This window comes from Phyllopteryx taeniolatus, chromosome 5 (assembly GCF_024500385.1).
Source record: "Phyllopteryx taeniolatus isolate TA_2022b chromosome 5, UOR_Ptae_1.2, whole genome shotgun sequence".
Classification (NCBI taxonomy): Eukaryota; Metazoa; Chordata; class Actinopteri; order Syngnathiformes; family Syngnathidae; genus Phyllopteryx; species Phyllopteryx taeniolatus.
Window position 1 is genome coordinate 20,892,642 of NC_084506.1, and position 16,069 is coordinate 20,908,710.

The window sequence follows — 16,069 nt, forward strand, 5'->3', positions numbered from 1 at the left end:
CTTGTCTTTCGCCGTTTGGAAAAGTGAGCTGGGAAAGGCTGCAGCTCACCCACAACAGTCGTGAGGATAAGCAGGAAAGAAAATCGATGGATGGATAGATGGGTCTTTCCAGTTCCTCCTAAAGCTGACCTAGTGTCAAATACTCTACGGCCTAGCCAGCCATGGTATACACAGTATGTCTCTGTGGCGCAATAGGTCAGCGCGTTCGGCTGTTAACTGAAAGGTTGGTGGTTCAAGCCCACCCAGGGACGCATGCCAGTTGTATTGACTTTCCCTCTGCTATCAAATCAAAACCTGTTTATCTTTCACTTTGATAGGTCATGAAAACACAATTGGCTGATTTGTTGAAATTCGAAAACTGTTAACTATAATTCAGACTTTCAGTTGTTCGACAAATAGTTTACTCATCTTTGTGTTTCTGTGTATTTGTAACAAATTACTAAAGCTGTTAATGATCAACTCATTCAGAAGTGCAACTTCACATATTTAGATCTTGTGTCTGGCGATTAGCCTAGGGTGTATCTTGTCTTTCGCCGATTGGAAAAGTGAGCTGGGAAAGGCTGCAGCTCACCCACAACAGTCGTGAGGATAAGCAGGAAAGAAAATCGATGGATGGATGAATGGATAGATGGGTCTTTCCAGTTCCTCCGAAAGCTGACCTAGTGTCAAATACTCCACGGCCTAGCCAGCCATGGTTTATACAGCATGTCTCTGTGGCGCAATTGGTCAGCACGTTCGGCTGTTAACTGAAAGGTTGGTGGTTCAAGCCCACCCAGGGACGCATGCCAGTTGTATTGACTTTCCCTCTGCTATCAAATCAAACCTGTTTAACTTTCACTTTGATAGGTCATGAAAAGACAATTGGCTGATTTGTTGAAATTCGAAAACTGTTAACTATAATTCAGACTTTCAGTTGTTCGACAAATAGTTTACTCATCTTTGTGTTTCTGTGTGTTTGTAACAAATTACTAAAGCTGTTAATCAACTCACTCAGAAGTGCAACTTCACATATTTAGATCTTGTGACTGGTGAGTAGCCTAGGGTGTATCTTGTCTTTCGCCGATTGGAAAAGTGAGCTGGGAAAGGCTGCAGCTCACCCACAACAGTCGTGAGGATAAGCAGGAAAGAAAATGGATGGATGGATGGATAGATGGGTCTTTCCAGTTCCTCCGAAAGCTGACCTAGTGTCAAATACTCCACGGCCTAGCCAGCCATGGTGTATACAGCATGTCTCTGTGGCGCAATCGGTCAGCGCGTTCGGCTGTTAACTGAAAGGTTGGTGGTTCAAGCCCACCCAGGGACACATGCCAGTTGTATTGACTTTCCCTCTGCTATCAAATCAAAACCTGTTTATCTTTCACTTTGATAGGTCATGAAAAGACAATTGGCTGATTTGTTGAAATTCGAAAACTGTTATCTCTAATTCAGGCTTTCAGTTGTTCGACAAATAGTTTACTCATCTTTGTGTTTCTGTGTGTTTGTAACAATTTACTAAAGCTGTTAATGATCAACTCATTCAGAAGTGCAACTTCACATATTTAGATCTTGTGTCTGGCGATTAGCCTAGGGTGTATCTTGTCTTTCGCCGATTGGAAAAGTGAGCTGGGAAAGGCTGCAGCTCACCCACAACAGTCGTGAGGATAAGCAGGAAAGAAAATCGATGGATGGATGGATGGATAGATGGGTCTTTCCAGTTCCTCCGAAAGCTGACCTAGTGTCAAATACTCCACGGCCTAGCCAGCCATGGTTTAGATAAGCAGGAAAGAAAATCGATGGATGGATGGATGGATGGATGGATGGATGGATGGATGGATGGATGAATGGATGAATGGATATATGGGTCTTTCCAGTTCCTCCTGCTGACCTGGTGTATAATGCTCCACGACCTCGCAAGACATAGGGTAGACAGCATGTCTCTGTGGCGCAATTGGGCAGCGCGTTCGGCTGTTAACTGAAAGGTTGGTTGTTCAAGCCCACCCAGGGACGCATGCCAGTTGTATTGACTTTCCCTCTGCTATCAAATCAAAACCTATTTATCTTTCATTTTGATAGGTCATGAAAAGACAATTGGCTGATTTGTTGAAATTCGAAAACTGTTAACTATAATTCAGACTTTCAGTTGTTCGACAAATAGTTTACTCATCTTCGTGTTTCTGTGTGTTTGTAACAAATTACTAAAGCTGTTAATGATCAACTCATTCAGAAGTGCAACTTCACATATTTAGATCTTGTGTCTGGCGATTAGCCTAGGGTGTATCTTGTCTTTCGCCGATTGGAAAAGTGAGCTGGGAAAGGCTGCAGCTCACCCACAACAGTCGTGAAGATAAGCAGGAAAGAAAATCGATGGATGGATGGATGGATGAATGGATGAATGGATATATGGGTCTTTCCAGTTCCTCCTGCTGACCTGGTGTATAATGCTCCACGACCTCGCAAGACATAGGGTAGACAGCATGTCTCTGTGGCGCAATCGGTCAGCGCGTTCGGCTGTTAACTGAAAGGTTGGTGGTTCAAGCCCACCCAGGGACGCATGCCAGTTGTATTAACTTTCCCTCTGCTATCAAATCAAAACCTGTTTATCTTTCACTTTGATAGGTCATGAAAAGACAATTGGCTGATTTGTTGAAATTCGAAAACTGTTATCTCTAATTCAGGCTTTCAGTTGTTCGACAAATAGTTTACTCATCTTTGTGTTTCTGTGTGTTTGTAACAAATTACTAAAGCTGTTAATGATCAACTCATTCAGAAGTGCAACTTCACATATTTAGATCTTGTGTCTGGCGATTAGCCTAGGGTGTATCTTGTCTTTCGTCGATTGGAAAAGTGAGCTGGGAAAGGCTGCAGCTCACCCACAACAGTCGTGAAGATAAGCAGGAAAGAAAATCGATGGATGGATGGATGGATGGATGGATGGATGAATGGATGAATGGATATATGGGTCTTTCCAGTTCCTCCTGCTTACCTGGTGTATAATGTTCCACGACCTCGCAAGACATAGGGTAGACAACATGTCTCTGTGGTGCAATAGGTCAGCGCGTTCGGCTGTTAACTGAAAGGTTGGTGGTTCAAGCCCACCCAGGGACGCATGCCAGTTGTATTGACTTTCCCTCTGCTATCAAATCAAACCTGTTTATCTTTCTCTTTGATAGGTCATGAAAAGACAATTGGCTGATTTGTTGAAATTCGAAAACTGTTATCTCTAATTCAGGCTTTCAGTTGTTCGACAAATAGTTTACTCATCTTTGTGTTTCTGTGTGTTTGTAACAATTTACTAAAGCTGTTAATGATCAACTCATTCAGAAGTGCAACTTCACATATTTAGATCTTGTGTCTGGCGATTAGCCTAGGGTGTATCTTGTCTTTCGCCGATTGGAAAAGTGAGCTGGGAAAGGCTGCAGCTCACCCACAACAGTCGTGAAGATAAGCAGGAAAGAAAATCGATGGATGGATGGATGGATAGATGGGTCTTTCCAGTTCCTCCTAAAGCTGACCTAGGGTCAAATACTCTACGGCCTAGCCAGCCATGGTGTACACAGCATGTCTCTGTGGCGCAATCGGTCAGCGCGTTCGGCTGTTAATTGAAAGGTTGGTGGTTCAAGCCCATCCAGGGACGCTTGCCAGTTGTATTGACTTTCCCTCTGCTATCAAATCCAAACCTGTTTATCTTTCTCTTTGATAGGTCATGAAAAGACAATTGGCTGAATTGTTGAAATTCGAAAACTGTTATCTCTAATTCAGGCTTTCAGTTGTTCGACAAATAGTTTACTCATCTTTGTGTTTCTGTGTGTTTGTAACAATTTACTAAAGCTGTTAATGATCAACTCATTCAGAAGTGCAACTTCACATATTTAGATGTTGTGTCTGGCGATTAGCCTAGGGTGTATCTTGTCTTCCGCCGATTGGAAAAGTGAGCTGGGAAAGGCTGCAGCTCACCCACAACAGTCGTGAAGATAAGCAGGAAAGAAAATCGATGGATGGATGGATGGATGGATGAATGGATGAATGGATATATGGGTCTTTCCAGTTCCTCCTGCTGACCTGGTGTATAATGCTCCACGACCTCGCAAGACATAGGGTAGACAGCATGTCTCTGTGGCGCAATCGGTCAGCGCGTTCGGCTGTTAACTGAAAGGTTGGTGGTTCAAGCCCACCCAGGGACGCATGCCAGTTGTATTGACTTTCCCTCTGCTATCAAATCAAACCTGTTTATCTTTCACTTTGATAGGTCATGAAAAGACAATTGGCTGATTTGTTGAAATTCGAAAACTGTTATCTCTAATTCAGGCTTTCAGTTGTTCGACAAATATTTTACTCATCTTTGTGTTTCTGTGTGTTTGTAACAAATTACTAAAGCTGTTAATGATCAACTCACTCAGAAGTGCAACTTCACATATTTAGATCTTGTGACTGGTGAGTAGCCTAGGGTGTATCTTGTCTTTCGTCGATTGGAAAAGTGAGCTGGGAAAGGCTGCAGCTCACCCACAACAGTCGTGAAGATAAGCAGGAAAGAAAATCGATGGATGGATGGATGGATGGATGGATGAATGGATGAATGGATATATGGGTCTTTCCAGTTCCTCCTGCTGACCTGGTGTATAATGTTCCACGACCTCGCAAGACATAGGGTAGACAACATGTCTCTGTGGTGCAATAGGTCAGCGCGTTCGGCTGTTAACTGAAAGGTTGGTGGTTCAAGCCCACCCAGGGACGCATGCCAGTTGTATTGACTTTCCCTCTGCTATCAAATCAAACCTGTTTATCTTTCTCTTTGATAGGTCATGAAAAGACAATTGGCTGATTTGTTGAAATTCGAAAACTGTTATCTCTAATTCAGGCTTTCAGTTGTTCGACAAATAGTTTACTCATCTTTGTGTTTCTGTGTGTTTGTAACAAATTACTAAAGCTGTTAATGATCAACTCATTCAGAAGTGCAACTTCACATATTTAGATCTTGTGTCTGGCGATTAGCCTAGGGTGTATCTTGTCTTTCGCCGATTGGAAAAGTGAGCTGGGAAAGGCTGCAGCTCACCCACAACAGTCGTGAAGATAAGCAGGAAAGAAAATCGATGGATGGATGGATGGATGAATGGATATATGGGTCTTTCCAGTTCCTCCTGCTGACCTGGTGTATAATGCTCCACGACCTCGCAAGACATAGGGTAGACAGCATGTCTCTGTGGCGCAATCGGTCAGCGCGTTCGGCTGTTAATTGAAAGGTTGGTGGTTCAAGCCCATCCAGGGACGCTTGCCAGTTGTATTGACTTTCCCTCTGCTATCAAATCCAAACCTGTTTATCTTTCTCTTTGATAGGTCATGAAAAGACAATTGGCTGATTTGTTGAAATTCGAAAACTGTTATCTCTAATTCAGGCTTTCAGTTGTTCGACAAATAGTTTACTCATCTTTGTGTTTCTGTGTGTTTGTAACAATTTACTAAAGCTGTTAATGATCAACTCATTCAGAAGTGCAACTTCACATATTTAGATCTTGTGTCTGGCGATTAGCCTAGGGTGTATCTTGTCTTTCGCCGATTGGAAAAGTGAGCTGGGAAAGGCTGCAGCTCACCCACAACAGTCGTGAAGATAAGCAGGAAAGAAAATCGATGGATGGATGGATGGATGGATGAATGGATGAATGGATATATGGGTCTTTCCAGTTCCTCCTGCTGACCTGGTGTATAATGCTCCACGACCTCGCAAGACATAGGGTAGACAGCATGTCTCTGTGGCGCAATCGGTCAGCGCGTTCGGCTGTTAACTGAAAGGTTGGTGGTTCAAGCCCACCCAGGGACGCATGCCAGTTGTATTGACTTTCCCTCTGCTATCAAATCAAACCTGTTTATCTTTCACTTTGATAGGTCATGAAAAGACAATTGGCTGATTTGTTGAAATTCGAAAACTGTTATCTCTAATTAAGGCTTTCAGTTGTTCGACAAATATTTTACTCATCTTTGTGTTTCTGTGTGTTTGTAACAAATTACTAAAGCTGTTAATGATCAACTCATTCAGAAGTGCAACTTCACATATTTAGATCTTGTGTCTGGCGATTAGCCTAGGGTGTATCTTGTCTTTCGCCGATTGGAAAAGTGAGCTGGGAAAGGCTGCAGCTCACCCACAACAGTCGTGAGGATAAGCAGGAAAGAAAATCGATGGATGGATGAATGGATAGATGGGTCTTTCCAGTTCCTCCGAAAGCTGACCTAGTGTCAAATACTCCACGGCCTAGCCAGCCATGGTTTATACAGCATGTCTCTGTGGCGCAATTGGTCAGCGCGTTCGGCTGTTAACTGAAAGGTTGGTGGTTCAAGCCCACCCAGGGACGCATGCCAGTTGTATTGACTTTCCCTCTGCTATCAAATCAAACCTGTTTATCTTTCACTTTGATAGGTCATGAAAAGACAATTGGCTGATTTGTTGAAATTCGAAAACTGTTAACTATAATTCAGACTTTCAGTTGTTCGACAAATAGTTTACTCATCTTTGTGTTTCTGTGTGTTTGTAACAAATTACTAAAGCTGTTAATCAACTCACTCAGAAGTGCAACTTCACATATTTAGATCTTGTGACTGGTGAATAGCCTAGGGTGTATCTTGTCTTTCGCCGATTGGAAAAGTGAGCTGGGAAAGGCTGCAGCTCACCCACAACAGTCGTGAGGATAAGCAGGAAAGAAAATGGATGGATGGATGGATGGATAGATGGGTCTTTCCAGTTCCTCCGAAAGCTGACCTAGTGTCAAATACTCCACGGCCTAGCCAGCCATGGTGTATACAGCATGTCTCTGTGGCGCAATCGGTCAGCGCGTTCGGCTGTTAACTGAAAGGTTGGTGGTTCAAGCCCACCCAGGGACGCATGCCAGTTGTATTGACTTTCCCTCTGCTATCAAATCAAAACCTGTTTATCTTTCACTTTGATAGGTCATGAAAAGACAATTGGCTGATTTGTTGAAATTCGAAAACTGTTATCTCTAATTCAGGCTTTCAGTTGTTCGACAAATAGTTTACTCATCTTTGTGTTTCTGTGTGTTTGTAACAATTTACTAAAGCTGTTAATGATCAACTCATTCAGAAGTGCAACTTCACATATTTAGATCTTGTGTCTGGCGATTAGCCTAGGGTGTATCTTGTCTTTCGCCGATTGGAAAAGTGAGCTGGGAAAGGCTGCAGCTCACCCACAACAGTCGTGAGGATAAGCAGGAAAGAAAATCGATGGATGGATGAATGGATAGATGGGTCTTTCCAGTTCCTCCGAAAGCTGACCTAGTGTCAAATACTCCACGGCCTAGCCAGTCATGGTTTATACAGCATGTCTCTGTGGCGCAATTGGTCAGCGCGTTCGGCTGTTAACTGAAAGGTTGGTGGTTCAAGCCCACCCAGGGACGCATGCCAGTTGTATTGACTTTCCCTCTGCTATCAAATCAAACCTGTTTATCTTTCACTTTGATAGGTCATGAAAAGACAATTGGCTGATTTGTTGAAATTCGAAAACTGTTAACTATAATTCAGACTTTCAGTTGTTCGACAAATAGTTTACTCATCTTTGTGTTTCTGTGTGTTTGTAACAAATTACTAAAGCTGTTAATCAACTCACTCAGAAGTGCAACTTCACATATTTAGATCTTGTGACTGGTGAGTAGCCTAGGGTGTATCTTGTCTTTCGCCGATTGGAAAAGTGAGCTGGGAAAGGCTGCAGCTCACCCACAACAGTCGTGAGGATAAGCAGGAAAGAAAATGGATGGATGGATGGATGGATAGATGGGTCTTTCCAGTTCCTCCGAAAGCTGACCTAGTGTCAAATACTCCACGGCCTAGCCAGCCATGGTGTATACAGCATGTCTCTGTGGCGCAATCGGTCAGCGCGTTCGGCTGTTAACTGAAAGGTTGGTGGTTCAAGCCCACCCAGGGACGCATGCCAGTTGTATTGACTTTCCCTCTGCTATCAAATCAAAACCTGTTTATCTTTCACTTTGATAGGTCATGAAAAGACAATTGGCTGATTTGTTGAAATTCGAAAACTGTTATCTCTAATTCAGGCTTTCAGTTGTTCGACAAATAGTTTACTCATCTTTGTGTTTCTGTGTGTTTGTAACAATTTACTAAAGCTGTTAATGATCAACTCATTCAGAAGTGCAACTTCACATATTTAGATCTTGTGTCTGGCGATTAGCCTAGGGTGTATCTTGTCTTTCGCCGATTGGAAAAGTGAGCTGGGAAAGGCTGCAGCTCACCCACAACAGTCGTGAGGATAAGCAAGAAAGAAAATCGATGGATGGATGGATGGATAGATGGGTCTTTCCAGTTCCTCCGAAAGCTGACCTAGTGTCAAATACTCCACGGCCTAGCCAGCCATGGTTTAGATAAGCAGGAAAGAAAATCGATGGATGGATGGATGGATGGATGGATGGATGGATGGATGGATGAATGGATGAATGGATATATGGGTCTTTCCAGTTCCTCCTGCTGACCTGGTGTATAATGCTCCACGACCTCGCAAGACATAGGGTAGACAGCATGTCTCTGTGGCGCAATTGGTCAGCGCGTTCGGCTGTTAACTGAAAGGTTGGTGGTTCAAGCCCACCCAGGGACGCATGCCAGTTGTATTGACTTTCCCTCTGCTATCAAATCAAAACCTATTTATCTTTCATTTTGATAGGTCATGAAAAGACAATTGGCTGATTTGTTGAAATTCGAAAACTGTTAACTATAATTCAGACTTTCAGTTGTTCGACAAATAGTTTACTCATCTTCGTGTTTCTGTGTGTTTGTAACAAATTACTAAAGCTGTTAATGATCAACTCATTCAGAAGTGCAACTTCACATATTTAGATCTTGTGTCTGGCGATTAGCCTAGGGTGTATCTTGTCTTTCGCCGATTGGAAAAGTGAGCTGGGAAAGGCTGCAGCTCACCCACAACAGTCGTGAAGATAAGCAGGAAAGAAAATCGATGGATGGATGGATGGATGAATGGATGAATGGATATATGGGTCTTTCCAGTTCCTCCTGCTGACCTGGTGTATAATGCTCCACGACCTCGCAAGACATAGGGTAGACAGCATGTCTCTGTGGCGCAATCGGTCAGCGCGTTCGGCTGTTAACTGAAAGGTTGGTGGTTCAAGCCCACCCAGGGACGCATGCCAGTTGTATTAACTTTCCCTCTGCTATCAAATCAAAACCTGTTTATCTTTCACTTTGATAGGTCATGAAAAGACAATTGGCTGATGTGTTGAAATTCGAAAACTGTTATCTCTAATTCAGGCTTTCAGTTGTTCGACAAATAGTTTACTCATCTTTGTGTTTCTGTGTGTTTGTAACAAATTACTAAAGCTGTTAATGATCAACTCATTCAGAAGTGCAACTTCACATATTTAGATCTTGTGTCTGGCGATTAGCCTAGGGTGTATCTTGTCTTTCGTCGATTGGAAAAGTGAGCTGGGAAAGGCTGCAGCTCACCCACAACAGTCGTGAAGATAAGCAGGAAAGAAAATCGATGGATGGATGGATGGATGGATGGATGGATGGATGAATGGATGAATGGATATGGGTCTTTCCAGTTCCTCCTGCTGACCTGGTGTATAATGTTCCACGACCTCGCAAGACATAGGGTAGACAACATGTCTCTGTGGTGCAATAGGTCAGCGCGTTCGGCTGTTAACTGAAAGGTTGGTGGTTCAAGCCCACCCAGGGACGCATGCCAGTTGTATTGACTTTCCCTCTGCTATCAAATCAAACCTGTTTATCTTTCTCTTTGATAGGTCATGAAAAGACAATTGGCTGATTTGTTGAAATTCGAAAACTGTTATCTCTAATTCAGGCTTTCAGTTGTTCGACAAATAGTTTACTCATCTTTGTGTTTCTGTGTGTTTGTAACAATTTACTAAAGCTGTTAATGATCAACTCATTCAGAAGTGCAACTTCACATATTTAGATCTTGTGTCTGGCGATTAGCCTAGGGTGTATCTTGTCTTTCGCCGATTGGAAAAGTGAGCTGGGAAAGGCTGCAGCTCACCCACAACAGTCGTGAAGATAAGCAGGAAAGAAAATCGATGGATGGATGGATGGATAGAAGGGTCTTTCCAGTTCTTCCTAAAGCTGACCTAGGGTCAAATACTCTACGGCCTAGCCAGCCATGGTGTCCACAGCATGTCTCTGTGGCGCAATCGGTCAGCGCGTTCGGCTGTTAACTGAAAGGTTGGTGGTTCAAGCCCATCCAGGGACGCTTGCCAGTTGTATTGACTTTCCCTCTGCTATCAAATCCAAACCTGTTTATCTTTCTCTTTGATAGGTCATGAAAAGACAATTGGCTGATTTGTTGAAATTCAAAAACTGTTATCTCTAATTCAGGCTTTCAGTTGTTCGACAAATAGTTTACTCATCTTTGTGTTTCTGTGTGTTTGTAACAATTTACTAAAGCTGTTAATGATCAACTCATTCAGAAGTGCAACTTCACATATTTAGATCTTGTGTCTGGCGATTAGCCTAGGGTGTATCTTGTCTTTCGCCGATTGGAAAAGTGAGCTGGGAAAGGCTGCAGCTCACCCACAACAGTCGTGAAGATAAGCAGGAAAGAAAATCGATGGATGGATGGATGGATGGATGAATGGATGAATGGATATATGGGTCTTTCCAGTTCCACCTGCTGACCTGGTGTATAATGCTCCACGACCTCGCAAGACATAGGGTAGACAGCATGTCTCTGTGGCGCAATCGGTCAGCGCGTTCGGCTGTTAACTGAAAGGTTGGTGGTTCAAGCCCACCCAGGGACGCATGCCAGTTGTATTAACTTTCCCTCTGCTATCAAATCAAAACCTGTTTATCTTTCACTTTGATAGGTCATGAAAAGACAATTGGCTGATTTGTTGAAATTCGAAAACTGTTATCTCTAATTCAGACTTTCAGTTGTTCGACAAATAGTTTACTCATCTTCGTGTTTCTGTGTGTTTGTAACAAATTACTAAAGCTGTTAATGATCAACTCATTCAGAAGTGCAACTTCACATATTTAGATCTTGTGTCTGGCGATTAGCCTAGGGTGTATCTTGTCTTTCGCCGATTGGAAAAGTGAGCTGGGAAAGGCTGCAGCTCACCCACAACAGTCGTGAAGATAAGCAGGAAAGAAAATCGATGGATGGATGGATGGATGAATGGATGAATGGATATATGGGTCTTTCCAGTTCCTCCTGCTGACCTGGTGTATAATGCTCCACGACCTCGCAAGACATAGGGTAGACAGCATGTCTCTGTGGCGCAATCGGTCAGCGCGTTCGGCTATTAACTGAAAGGTTGGTGGTTCAAGCCCACCCAGGGACGCATGCCAGTTGTATTAACTTTCCCTCTGCTATCAAATCAAAACCTGTTTATCTTTCACTTTGATAGGTCATGAAAAGACAATTGGCTGATGTGTTGAAATTCGAAAACTGTTATCTCTAATTCAGGCTTTCAGTTGTTCGACAAATAGTTTACTCATCTTTGTGTTTCTGTGTGTTTGTAACAAATTACTAAAGCTGTTAATGATCAACTCATTCAGAAGTGCAACTTCACATATTTAGATCTTGTGTCTGGCGATTAGCCTAGGGTGTATCTTGTCTTTCGTCGATTGGAAAAGTGAGCTGGGAAAGGCTGCAGCTCACCCACAACAGTCGTGAAGATAAGCAGGAAAGAAAATCGATGGATGGATGGATGGATGGATGGATGGATGAATGGATGAATGGATATGGGTCTTTCCAGTTCCTCCTGCTGACCTGGTGTATAATGTTCCACGACCTCGCAAGACATAGGGTAGACAACATGTCTCTGTGGCGCAATCGGTCAGCGCGTTCGGCTGTTAACTGAAAGGTTGGTGGTTCAAGCCCACCCAGGGACGCATGCCAGTTGTATTAACTTTCCCTCTGCTATCAAATCAAAACCTGTTTATCTTTCACTTTGATAGGTCATGAAAAGACAATTGGCTGATTTGTTGAAATTCGAAAACTGTTATCTCTAATTCAGACTTTCAGTTGTTCGACAAATAGTTTACTCATCTTCGTGTTTCTGTGTGTTTGTAACAAATTACTAAAGCTGTTAATGATCAACTCATTCAGAAGTGCAACTTCACATATTTAGATCTTGTGTCTGGCGATTAGCCTAGGGTGTATCTTGTCTTTCGCCGATTGGAAAAGTGAGCTGGGAAAGGCTGCAGCTCACCCACAACAGTCGTGAAGATAAGCAGGAAAGAAAATCGATGGATGGATGGATGGATGAATGGATGAATGGATATATGGGTCTTTCCAGTTCCTCCTGCTGACCTGGTGTATAATGCTCCACGACCTCGCAAGACATAGGGTAGACAGCATGTCTCTGTGGCGCAATCGGTCAGCGCGTTCGGCTATTAACTGAAAGGTTGGTGGTTCAAGCCCACCCAGGGACGCATGCCAGTTGTATTAACTTTCCCTCTGCTATCAAATCAAAACCTGTTTATCTTTCACTTTGATAGGTCATGAAAAGACAATTGGCTGATGTGTTGAAATTCGAAAACTGTTATCTCTAATTCAGGCTTTCAGTTGTTCGACAAATAGTTTACTCATCTTTGTGTTTCTGTGTGTTTGTAACAAATTACTAAAGCTGTTAATGATCAACTCATTCAGAAGTGCAACTTCACATATTTAGATCTTGTGTCTGGCGATTAGCCTAGGGTGTATCTTGTCTTTCGTCGATTGGAAAAGTGAGCTGGGAAAGGCTGCAGCTCACCCACAACAGTCGTGAAGATAAGCAGGAAAGAAAATCGATGGATGGATGGATGGATGGATGGATGGATGAATGGATGAATGGATATGGGTCTTTCCAGTTCCTCCTGCTGACCTGGTGTATAATGTTCCACGACCTCGCAAGACATAGGGTAGACAACATGTCTCTGTGGTGCAATAGGTCAGCGCGTTCGGCTGTTAACTGAAAGGTTGGTGGTTCAAGCCCACCCAGGGACGCATGCCAGTTGTATTGACTTTCCCTCTGCTATCAAATCAAACCTGTTTATCTTTCTCTTTGATAGGTCATGAAAAGACAATAGGCTGATTTGTTGAAATATGAAAACTGTTATCTCTAATTCAGGCTTTCAGTTGTTCGACAAATAGTTTACTCATCTTTGTGTTTCTGTGTGTTTGTAACAATTTACTAAAGCTGTTAATGATCAACTCATTCAGAAGTGCAACTTCACATATTTAGATCTTGTGTCTGGCGATTAGCCTAGGGTGTATCTTGTCTTTCGCCGATTGGAAAAGTGAGCTGGGAAAGGCTGCAGCTCACCCACAACAGTCGTGAAGATAAGCAGGAAAGAAAATCGATGGATGGATGGATGGATAGATGGGTCTTTCCAGTTCCTCCTAAAGCTGACCTAGGGTCAAATACTCTACGGCCTAGCCAGCCATGGTGTCCACAGCATGTCTCTGTGGCGCAATCGGTCAGCGCGTTCGGCTGTTAACTGAAAGTTTGGTGGTTCAAGCCCATCCAGGGACGCTTGCCAGTTGTATTGACTTTCCCTCTGCTATCAAATCCAAACCTGTTTATCTTTCTCTTTGATAGGTCATGAAAAGACAATTGGCTGATTTGTTGAAATTCAAAAACTGTTATCTCTAATTCAGGCTTTCAGTTGTTCGACAAATAGTTTACTCATCTCTGTGTTTCTGTGTGTTTGTAACAATTTACTAAAGCTGTTAATGATCAACTCATTCAGAAGTGCAACTTCACATATTTAGATCTTGTGTCTGGCGATTAGCCTAGGGTGTATCTTGTCTTTCGCCGATTGGAAAAGTGAGCTGGGAAAGGCTGCAGCTCACCCACAACAGTCGTGAAGATAAGCAGGAAAGAAAATCGATGGATGGATGGATGGATGGATGAATGGATGAATGGATATATGGGTCTTTCCAGTTCCTCCTGCTGACCTGGTGTATAATGCTCCACGACCTCGCAAGACATAGGGTAGACAGCATGTCTCTGTGGCGCAATCGGTCAGCGCGTTCGGCTGTTAACTGAAAGGTTGGTGGTTCAAGCCCACCCAGGGACGCATGCCAGTTGTATTAACTTTCCCTCTGCTATCAAATCAAAACCTGTTTATCTTTCACTTTGATAGGTCATGAAAAGACAATTGGCTGATTTGTTGAAATTCGAAAACTGTTATCTCTAATTCAGGCTTTCAGTTGTTCGACAAATAGTTTACTCATCTTTGTGTTTCTGTGTGTTTGTAACAAATTACTAAAGCTGTTAATGATCAACTCACTCAGAAATGCAACTTCACATATTTAGATCTTGTGACTGGTGAGTAGCCTAGGGTGTATCTTGTCTTTCGCCGATTGGAAAAGTGAGCTGGGAAAGGCTGCAGCTCACCCACAACAGTCGTGAGGATAAGCAGGAAAGAAAATCGATGGATGGATGGATGGATAGATGGGTCTTTCCAGTTCCTCTTAAAGCTGACCTAGTGTCAAATACTCTACGGCCTAGCCAGCCATGGTATACACAGTATGTCTCTGTGGCGCAATAGGTCAGCGCGTTCGGCTGTTAACTGAAAGGTTGGTGGTTCAAACCCACCCAGGGACGCATGCCAGTTGTATTGACTTTCCCTCTGCTATCAAATCAAAACGTGTTTATCTTTCACTTTGATAGGTCATGAAAACACAATTGGCTGATTTGTTGAAATTCGAAAACTGTTAACTATAATTCAGACTTTCAGTTGTTCGACAAATAGTTTACTCATCTTTGTGTTTCTGTGTGTTTGTAACAAATTACTAAAGCTGTTAATGATCAACTCATTCAGAAGTGCAACTTCACATATTTAGATCTTGTGTCTGGCGATTAGCCTAGGGTGTATCTTGTCTTTCGCCGATTGGAAAAGTGAGCTGGGAAAGGCTGCAGCTCACCCACAACAGTCGTGAGGATAAGCAGGAAAGAAAATCGATGGATGGATGAATGGATAGATGGGTCTTTCCAGTTCCTCCGAAAGCTGACCTAGTGTCAAATACTCCACGGCCTAGCCAGCCATGGTTTATACAGCATGTCTCTGTGGCGCAATTGGTCAGCGCGTTCGGCTGTTAACTGAAAGGTTGGTGGTTCAAGCCCACCCAGGGACGCATGCCAGTTGTATTGACTTTCCCTCTGCTATCAAATCAAACCTGTTTATCTTTCACTTTGATAGGTCATGAAAAGACAATTGGCTGATTTGTTGAAATTCGAAAACTGTTAACTATAATTCAGACTTTCAGTTGTTCGACAAATAGTTTACTCATCTTTGTGTTTCTGTGTGTTTGTAACAAATTACTAAAGCTGTTAATCAACTCACTCAGAAGTGCAACTTCACATATTTAGATCTTGTGACTGGTGAGTAGCCTAGGGTGTATCTTGTCTTTCGCCGATTGGAAAAGTGAGCTGGGAAAGGCTGCAGCTCACCCACAACAGTCGTGAGGATAAGCAGGAAAGAAAATGGATGGATGGATGGATGGATAGATTGGTCTTTCCAGTTCCTCCGAAAGCTGACCTAGTGTCAAATACTCCACGCCTAGCCAGCCATGGTGTATACAGCATGTCTCTGTGGCGCAATCGGTCAGCGCGTTCGGCTGTTAACTGAAAGGTTGGTGGTTCAAGCCCACCCAGGGACGCATGCCAGTTGTATTGACTTTCCCTCTGCTATCAAATCAAAACCTGTTTATCTTTCACTTTGATAGGTCATGAAAAGACAATTGGCTGATTTGTTGAAATTCGAAAACTGTTATCTCTAATTCAGGCTTTCAGTTGTTCGACAAATAGTTCACTCATCTTTGTGTTTCTGTGTGTTTGTAACAATTTACTAAAGCTGTTAATGATCAACTCATTCAGAAGTGCAACTTCACATATTTAGATCTTGTGTCTGGCGATTAGCCTAGGGTGTATCTTGTCTTTCGCCGATTGGAAAAGTGAGCTGGGAAAGGCTGCAGCTCACCCACAACAGTCGTGAAGATAAGCAGGAAAGAAAATCGATGGATGGATGGATGGATGAATGGATGAATGGATATATGGGTCTTTCCAGTTCCTCCTGCTGACCTGGTGTATAATGCTCCACGACCTCGCAAGACATAGGG

At 43.0% G+C, this 16,069-nt stretch overlaps 24 non-coding genes across 24 annotated transcripts; all 24 read left to right on the forward strand.

Annotated features, from left to right (window-relative positions):
• The first annotated feature begins 177 nt into the window (after positions 1-177).
• trnan-guu (transfer RNA asparagine (anticodon GUU)) lies at positions 178-251 on the forward strand. Its single transcript has one exon. It is a non-coding gene; the product is annotated as a tRNA-Asn (tRNA).
• Positions 252-707: 456 nt separating this feature from the next.
• trnan-guu (transfer RNA asparagine (anticodon GUU)) lies at positions 708-781 on the forward strand. Its single transcript has one exon. It is a non-coding gene; the product is annotated as a tRNA-Asn (tRNA).
• Positions 782-1,229: 448 nt separating this feature from the next.
• On the forward strand, positions 1,230-1,303 carry trnan-guu (transfer RNA asparagine (anticodon GUU)). The gene has a single exon. It is a non-coding gene; the product is annotated as a tRNA-Asn (tRNA).
• A 1,152-nt stretch (positions 1,304-2,455) lies between these two features.
• Positions 2,456-2,529, forward strand: trnan-guu (transfer RNA asparagine (anticodon GUU)). Its single transcript has one exon. It is a non-coding gene; the product is annotated as a tRNA-Asn (tRNA).
• Positions 2,530-3,539: 1,010 nt separating this feature from the next.
• Positions 3,540-3,613, forward strand: trnan-guu (transfer RNA asparagine (anticodon GUU)). Its single transcript has one exon. It is a non-coding gene; the product is annotated as a tRNA-Asn (tRNA).
• A 473-nt stretch (positions 3,614-4,086) lies between these two features.
• trnan-guu (transfer RNA asparagine (anticodon GUU)) lies at positions 4,087-4,160 on the forward strand. Its single transcript has one exon. It is a non-coding gene; the product is annotated as a tRNA-Asn (tRNA).
• A 1,010-nt stretch (positions 4,161-5,170) lies between these two features.
• Positions 5,171-5,244, forward strand: trnan-guu (transfer RNA asparagine (anticodon GUU)). The gene has a single exon. It is a non-coding gene; the product is annotated as a tRNA-Asn (tRNA).
• Positions 5,245-5,717: 473 nt separating this feature from the next.
• Positions 5,718-5,791, forward strand: trnan-guu (transfer RNA asparagine (anticodon GUU)). The gene has a single exon. It is a non-coding gene; the product is annotated as a tRNA-Asn (tRNA).
• A 455-nt stretch (positions 5,792-6,246) lies between these two features.
• On the forward strand, positions 6,247-6,320 carry trnan-guu (transfer RNA asparagine (anticodon GUU)). The gene has a single exon. It is a non-coding gene; the product is annotated as a tRNA-Asn (tRNA).
• A 452-nt stretch (positions 6,321-6,772) lies between these two features.
• trnan-guu (transfer RNA asparagine (anticodon GUU)) lies at positions 6,773-6,846 on the forward strand. Its single transcript has one exon. It is a non-coding gene; the product is annotated as a tRNA-Asn (tRNA).
• A 456-nt stretch (positions 6,847-7,302) lies between these two features.
• On the forward strand, positions 7,303-7,376 carry trnan-guu (transfer RNA asparagine (anticodon GUU)). The gene has a single exon. It is a non-coding gene; the product is annotated as a tRNA-Asn (tRNA).
• Positions 7,377-7,828: 452 nt separating this feature from the next.
• trnan-guu (transfer RNA asparagine (anticodon GUU)) lies at positions 7,829-7,902 on the forward strand. Its single transcript has one exon. It is a non-coding gene; the product is annotated as a tRNA-Asn (tRNA).
• A 605-nt stretch (positions 7,903-8,507) lies between these two features.
• trnan-guu (transfer RNA asparagine (anticodon GUU)) lies at positions 8,508-8,581 on the forward strand. The gene has a single exon. It is a non-coding gene; the product is annotated as a tRNA-Asn (tRNA).
• A 469-nt stretch (positions 8,582-9,050) lies between these two features.
• trnan-guu (transfer RNA asparagine (anticodon GUU)) lies at positions 9,051-9,124 on the forward strand. Its single transcript has one exon. It is a non-coding gene; the product is annotated as a tRNA-Asn (tRNA).
• Positions 9,125-10,136: 1,012 nt separating this feature from the next.
• Positions 10,137-10,210, forward strand: trnan-guu (transfer RNA asparagine (anticodon GUU)). The gene has a single exon. It is a non-coding gene; the product is annotated as a tRNA-Asn (tRNA).
• A 473-nt stretch (positions 10,211-10,683) lies between these two features.
• On the forward strand, positions 10,684-10,757 carry trnan-guu (transfer RNA asparagine (anticodon GUU)). Its single transcript has one exon. It is a non-coding gene; the product is annotated as a tRNA-Asn (tRNA).
• A 469-nt stretch (positions 10,758-11,226) lies between these two features.
• On the forward strand, positions 11,227-11,300 carry trnan-auu (transfer RNA asparagine (anticodon AUU)). Its single transcript has one exon. It is a non-coding gene; the product is annotated as a tRNA-Asn (tRNA).
• Positions 11,301-11,779: 479 nt separating this feature from the next.
• On the forward strand, positions 11,780-11,853 carry trnan-guu (transfer RNA asparagine (anticodon GUU)). Its single transcript has one exon. It is a non-coding gene; the product is annotated as a tRNA-Asn (tRNA).
• A 469-nt stretch (positions 11,854-12,322) lies between these two features.
• trnan-auu (transfer RNA asparagine (anticodon AUU)) lies at positions 12,323-12,396 on the forward strand. Its single transcript has one exon. It is a non-coding gene; the product is annotated as a tRNA-Asn (tRNA).
• Positions 12,397-13,404: 1,008 nt separating this feature from the next.
• On the forward strand, positions 13,405-13,478 carry trnan-guu (transfer RNA asparagine (anticodon GUU)). Its single transcript has one exon. It is a non-coding gene; the product is annotated as a tRNA-Asn (tRNA).
• A 473-nt stretch (positions 13,479-13,951) lies between these two features.
• trnan-guu (transfer RNA asparagine (anticodon GUU)) lies at positions 13,952-14,025 on the forward strand. The gene has a single exon. It is a non-coding gene; the product is annotated as a tRNA-Asn (tRNA).
• Positions 14,026-14,481: 456 nt separating this feature from the next.
• Positions 14,482-14,555, forward strand: trnan-guu (transfer RNA asparagine (anticodon GUU)). The gene has a single exon. It is a non-coding gene; the product is annotated as a tRNA-Asn (tRNA).
• A 456-nt stretch (positions 14,556-15,011) lies between these two features.
• Positions 15,012-15,085, forward strand: trnan-guu (transfer RNA asparagine (anticodon GUU)). The gene has a single exon. It is a non-coding gene; the product is annotated as a tRNA-Asn (tRNA).
• Positions 15,086-15,536: 451 nt separating this feature from the next.
• On the forward strand, positions 15,537-15,610 carry trnan-guu (transfer RNA asparagine (anticodon GUU)). Its single transcript has one exon. It is a non-coding gene; the product is annotated as a tRNA-Asn (tRNA).
• The last annotated feature ends 459 nt before the right edge of the window (positions 15,611-16,069 follow it).